Source organism: Hyperoodon ampullatus, assembly GCF_949752795.1.
Source record: "Hyperoodon ampullatus genome assembly, chromosome: 1".
In the NCBI taxonomy this organism is placed as follows: domain Eukaryota; kingdom Metazoa; phylum Chordata; class Mammalia; order Artiodactyla; family Ziphiidae; genus Hyperoodon; species Hyperoodon ampullatus.
Window position 1 is genome coordinate 48,417,707 of NC_136914.1, and position 6,000 is coordinate 48,423,706.

The following is a 6,000-nucleotide window of genomic DNA, read 5'->3' on the forward strand; positions in this document are numbered from 1 at the left end:
AACTTAGTAAAGGATTCTGAGGCCTGTGGAGGTGTGGGGCCTTCCTGCTCCCTCCTTATACTCCCAACCCCCCAAAATCTCTCTGTCTCTCTCTCTCTCTCTCTCTCTCACACACACACACACACGCACACACACACACACAGAGGCATGCACAAGAAGATAGATACTCATGTACTTCTGCATGAGCCTCCCAACTGGCCTCTTTTCTACTGTAAAATTCTCTGAGACTCACCCCTTTTCTCTCCTTGCCCACCTCCCCATGTCCTGCCCATCTCAAAGAAGTCACTCTACCTCTTTTCAGCCTTTCACACATCCCTCCCTTTTCTCTCCCTCCACTGTCTTCTGCCCCATTGACCCTCATTATTTTTTCTCTCAGTGGCTACCATAGGTCCCTAGCTGTGCTCTCTACTGCTCTTGGCTCTTGTTGCAAATCATTTTAACCACTCTTATCAGACTTTACTACCTGGAGGACCTCATGTATCATATCAGACACTTGCTGAAGAATCATCTAGAGCTCCCAATTACAGCGGAATTCTAAGCGCCTTGGCCTGGCATTATGAGCCTCAGTGGTTTTGGCTCCACAGTGCTCTGTCTAGACTCATCTCTCAGCCTTCCCTGAGTTAACGCTCCTCTCCAGTCAAATAGACGACTCACTCCACAAGAAATCTCCTTGATCATTCTTCTACCCTCTTTTCCCCATTCTTTAGGATCTCGTTCAAAATTCCACATCCCCTAGAAAGTCATACTTGACTTTCAAAAGATAAGAATACTTGCTTTTTCCTCAAAGTTACTAGAAATTCCTTTTCACGTTTCTTTTAGCCCTTGGCACAATTTAACTGGGTGTTTGGTTACTGGTTTGCCTGTTTATTAATCTGTGCGGTCCTCAAGGGCAGACTGTGTCCCCTACAATGTGGCCTGACCCCAGGCAGGAGCCGAGAAAGCTGCTGAGACCTGATGGAACCAGCGTGATCTGTCCTTTCTGCTTCAGAACACCCCCCTGGACTCTGTGCTCCCGACCAAAGGGACCTCTGTGACCACCGAGTCTAAAGAGCTATGTACCCTGCCCGGCAGAAGAAAACAGTAGCCGTCCTTTGTGTCCTTCTCCAATATTTCATCCACTACTATGTAAATGTCCTTCCAAATATCGTTCGCCTTCTGTGACCTGAAAACAAAGAAGACCTGAGTCGGAGGGATGAGGCGCATCCATCCAGTGGGCAGTGTTTCTGCCTCTCGAGCTTCCAGCAGACACTTTGGCAAATCCTCCCCATCCCAGGCACCAAAAGGCTGCCACACTCCCTCAGTGACCTCAGTGGGTCACCCTGGTGGTGACTTTCATCAGTGTGAGTGCTGGGGAGGGTAAACAACCAGACCCATGTGCAGGGGGATGAGGGTCTTTGGGTGGCAAACCAGGATGGTTGATCATTTTACTTGGGGCTTTAAGACAAGGAAAGAGGGAGAATTCATTGGTTAGAAACGCCTCCAGTGCTTCTGACACGTTGGCTCTCGTTGTCCCTCACGTATGGACACCCAACAGGTACCCTGGCCTCAGGCCAGGGTGCATGTGTTACTCAGACTGTTTGATTACCGTTTTTCTTCTCATGAGCCTGCAAACTAGGCCTGGGACACTGCTGTCCTGACATCATGATACCCACCAGCAGGGAAAACTGCAGGCCCTTCCTGGTCTCCTTCAAGTTTTTTGCTCCCATTGTCTTTAACTTTAGTGCCAGGATGGAGACTGAGGAGCCTGAAGGGGGTGAGGGTGAGGAGTGTGCTGTGCTTTCAGATAAGCCTGGCCTATCCCACTGTAGCCATGCTCTAGGCTTACTCCTCACTGATGGCCTGGGGATGGGAAATGGGTGCATAGGGCCCATCCTTGGAAACCGTCAGCTCCTCTTCCCCTTTGCAGAATCCAGCAAGACTCAGTCCTGTCACACCCACTAGCCTCTGGGCTACTTCATCCAATGTCTAGGAGCTTTCCCCCTTTCCAGTTGATTGCATAAGCAAATACCTTCCCTACTCTACCTCCCAGAATGTTTTAAGGATGACACATGTGCAGTAAAGGGCTCTGGGGACCGTAAAGTGCTTCAGTGCCAAACCACTGTTACTACTGAATGACTAAACGTATCCTCAGCCCCACGTAGGAGTTGAAAATGGAACCTAGGCAATCTGTCCAGTCTGAGGACACGCCCCTCCCTTTCCTTCCTTGAGGGCCAGAAGGTACAAAATGCACAACCCAGGTTTCTCAAGGCCACAAGCAGACAGACCCAACTGTTCATCATGTGCACACAAACTGGAACGTGGGTCTCCAAGTTGTCAAAGAAAGAAGCAAAACATTTAGAACCAGCAAAGCAAAGGACTTTCTAAGCAGTGACACTAGGAGAATGCCTAACACATGACGTAGCAATCTCCCTGGGGCCCAGGAAAAATAGAAGTCATTCGGGTAAATAACAAAACAAACCAAACACCAAACAAACCCAGAAATCCCAGTGAGCTTCTTCCAAGTGCTGACAAGACAGCTTCTAACAATCACCTGCCCCTTGAGCTGTTTAAGGGACATGCAGGTCACAGATCCAGGTCAAGCTGATGGAGAGACTGACAACCATCCAGAAACTCTATGGTGCTTTGTTTACTTTCCAAATATAAATGTTCCCGGGAACAAAGGCCTGGGGCACTAATTCTAACTCAGGAACAAGGAGGCCACAGAGGTGTGTGCCTTGGGTCTAATCAAGACTGTTCTTGTCTCCCCTCTGTCAGAGGCTGGGTTCCCTTGGACTACTTCCTGTCATCCGTGGTCCTGTGGACAGAGGTGCCCTGAGGAGCACCCGGGCCAGGCAGGAGAGCCACTCACGTGTCCACTATGAAGTACAGGTCAAAGGCACCCTCGCAGGATTTCAGCCTGTCCCAGTTGTTTCTGTGATGGCTGGTGCCCAGGTGGAAGCTTCTGTTGTTTGGGAGGTGGTGCAGGGATCTCCCTGGGCACAGCTGTAGAGGCTGTAGCGCCAGCATCAGGAAGAGCATGGAGCCCAGCATCCTGGGCCCAACATTCCCCATTTTCTTGGCCAGCCCCCGTGGTCCCACTGGACCCTGGCCACTTCAGGCCATCTCAGGCTGGGGCATGTGCTACCTCCGCTGGTTCCCAGGAACCACTCCTCCTCCAGCCCTTTCACTAAGGTGCACTGTGCTGTAAGCCTCCCCTGGTATTTGCCCTCAGGGCAGAAGAGGCAAGAGGCTGGCCTCGGGGCATGTCCTCACTACCTGCATAATCCTCCTCTGTGATGTCCCTTATGATGGACAGGAAGGTTGGCATGGTGGCTTTGTGAGCCGCAGGTCTGCTCAGTGTCCTGCTATTGACAATCCCAGTGGGGAGGCATGGGTGGGAGTAAGATGAAGCGTCCATTTGTTCTTTATCCCAATCCCTCTCAGGTGGCCATTAAATTCCTCGGGAAACCCTGCCTTTCTGTCAACTGAAAGAAGGCAGCTGAGGTGGCTTAGATAAGGGCATCACTGTTGGGTCAAGGAATTGGGAGCCTAGAGTGCTGCAGTGGTCACTCGTGTGACCCAGTGGATGGAAGGGTCTACAAGTGGAGGAAGGCCTGTAACGATGTCAAAGTCCTTTGTGAATGAGAGACATTGCAGTTATCTTCTTCTGTGTAGCAAATCACCCCAAACTCAGTCGCATAAAGCAAGAACTATTTTATTATTCTCCTGGGTTCTGTGACCAGAAATCAGAGAAGGCTGAGTGGCAATGGTTTGTCTCTGTTCTATGTGGGCATACACAACTCAAAGTCAAAAGTGATTAAACGGGCTTCCCTGGTGGCGCAGTGGTTGAGAGTCCGCCTGCCGATGCAGGGGACACGGGTTCGTGCCCCGGTCTGGGAGGATCCCACATGCCGCAGAGCGGCTGGGCCCGTGAGCCATGGCCGCTGAGCCTGTGCTCCGGAGCCTGTGCTCCGCAAGGGGAGAGGCCACAGCAGTGAGAGGCCCGCCTATCGCAAAAAAAAAAAAAAAAAAAAGTGATTAAAAAGCCAAGACTGTGAACATAAAACTTCTTAGAATACCTTAACCAATTGAGTTTATTACCTTCATTTTTATATGCATAAAAGAAGAGTGATATATGCTAAAATCCTTCTCTAGTAAGCTTAGCTATTTCAATTCGTAAAACCTAAATTGGAAGTGATCTAAAGCATTTTGGGTGTGGTATTTAAAATAATGGGATATTTTAAATAAATGGTGTTTTGGAATTGAGACAATTGGTGTACTTCTCCCAATAGCCTATTAGGTTTTCCTTGCTTCATATTCTTCATGACACTTGGTATTGTCCTATTTTTATATGTTTTCCTATCAATTCAGCATCTGTTTTTGGTCTTAATTTGCATTCTTCTCATTACTAATGGGATTGGTCTTCTGTTCTAGAGACTTAGGGTCCTTTCTGAAGGAGGTAACAGGTGTCAGGGCCTGTTCCAATTAATTCTTGAGGTTTATGTGCTTGGTGAGCTTGGAATGTGAACCTACATGTGGTTACCAGACTTTTACAGAGAATGTTCATGTATAGGAACCCCATGTCTTGGTACCCAGAGTTGAAAGTCCCAGTCATGACTTTTCTTACACCCCTGTCCTCATCAGACACTTCTTGATGATTCTGAGAGTCGGCTTCTATCAGAAAAGCAACTGCACAGGATCCTCCCCACACTGATACAGGGACCTTCTCGGGGGGAGAGAGGGCATCCTTGTCAAGTGCCAGATCTCAGGGAGAAGCTGTCCCCATTGAACCACTGTGGGTAAGGTTAGCTGAGAGAATGTGTGCGGATGCCTTTTGTCAGGCTGTTCCGTTTATGATGCTGGACTTGAACTTATGACAACTTTTTTCTTTATTCATTGAGATAATCATGTTTTCCTTCTCCATTTTGCTGATGTGGTCAATTATATTGATACTTCAAACCTGAATCAGACTTGCATTTCCGGGGTGATCCCTAATTGGTCTTGATGTATTGCCCTTTTTATACATTGCTGTATTTCATTTCCTAGTATTATGATCAGGGTTCAAAAAGTATCTTTTATTATTTCTTAATTATATTTTTGGTTTTGAGTTTGAAAAAAGTAATTACTCCAGCTTCATCCCAGCTGGAGTCATACGTTGGTAGATTTGGAAAGGACTGTGGAGATAATTTAGCCCAACCCCAGTTTATTGATGGGAAACTGAGGCTGAGAGAGATGGAATAGTCAGTTCAGGGTCACTCACTGGATTGATATGGCCACTTCTGTCTCTTCTAGGAACATTGGCTGTCATTAATCTCTGATGTCAATGGCATCTCCTTGGAGGAATCAGTCTGGAAAGGATGTTAGGAGAGGCTCAGACGTCCCTGTTGGCACAGTTTGGACATCCTTTGAGGATAAAATGGCAAATGAAACCCAGGGTCACACAGGAGTGGGATGAAGGGTAACACTGGCATGTGCTTCCTCAGGAGCTGTTGAAAGCTCAGAGGTTAGACATAGAATCTGACTTTTTTTCTTTTTCTTTTTTCTTTTGTGGTATGCGGGCCTCTCGCTGTTGTGGCCTCTCCCGTTGCAGAGCACAGGCTCCGGACGCGCAGGCCCAGCGGCCATGGCTCACGGGCCCAGCCGCTCCGCGGCATGTGGGATCTTCGCGGACCGGGGCACGAACCCGTGTCCCCTGCATCGGCAGGCGGACTCTCAACCACTGTGCCGCCAGGGAAGCCCTAGAATGTGACTTTTTGATGGGGTAAAAGTTTGGGAGAAGTTGGAAAGAAGGTAGGAAAAGGAGACCTAAACCCTCAACATGCCCTCATTTGGTGTTTGGGTCACATGGTTGACTTGTTGTTTACCTCTGGGGGCTCTGGGAGGGCGACATGGCCAGTTCAACCAAAGCAGGCTTGGGGACACACACTTGGGTTTCAATCCCAGCTGCGCCTCATCCTTGCAGGCGACATGGGGCAAGATGCTTAGTATTGCAGGACTTGGGTGCTCTTCATCTGTGAAAGA